This window comes from Marmota marmota, unplaced genomic scaffold (genome assembly GCF_001458135.2).
Source record: "Marmota marmota marmota unplaced genomic scaffold, marMar, whole genome shotgun sequence".
Classification (NCBI taxonomy): domain Eukaryota; kingdom Metazoa; phylum Chordata; class Mammalia; order Rodentia; family Sciuridae; genus Marmota; species Marmota marmota.
The window spans coordinates 819,131-819,647 of NW_026000075.1; positions in this window are offsets into that span (position 1 = coordinate 819,131).

Genomic DNA, 517 nt, shown 5'->3' on the forward strand with positions numbered 1-517 from the left:
GCCGCATCCGCATCTTCCCATTCGGTTCAAGTTTATTCTGGGCCACCGAGAGCTGGAACAGGAAATGCTCCGTCTTTCATGTCCATCGGTGGGTTTCAGACAGTTTTGCACCTCCCGGCGAGCACTGATTAGTCGGTTCATTTCTGTCGCATTTGAAGTTCACCATTTATTATTAAAGAGAAGTGGCAGTGATTAGTTCTGAGTGTTCAGGGAACGAAATAAATATTTACTAAATAAGATCGTTCCGCCAAAAAGGGATGGTACGAACAGGTTTCTGAAATCCCGGAGCAGGGCCCAAGTGCCTCCCCTGGGCGGGAAGCGGTGTTTTGGGGCTTGGCGCGGAAGTCTGCCACCTGCGGCGGTGGGTCAGCTGTGGACCTCAGCAAATCAGGGCAAGAGGGAGGAAATACAAGGCCTCCAGTGAAACTCAGTACCGTGCCGTTTTTGTTTTTGTTTTTAATTTTTAATTTTATTTGGTACAAGAGATAAAATATAGGAGCAACAATTGAGCGACATC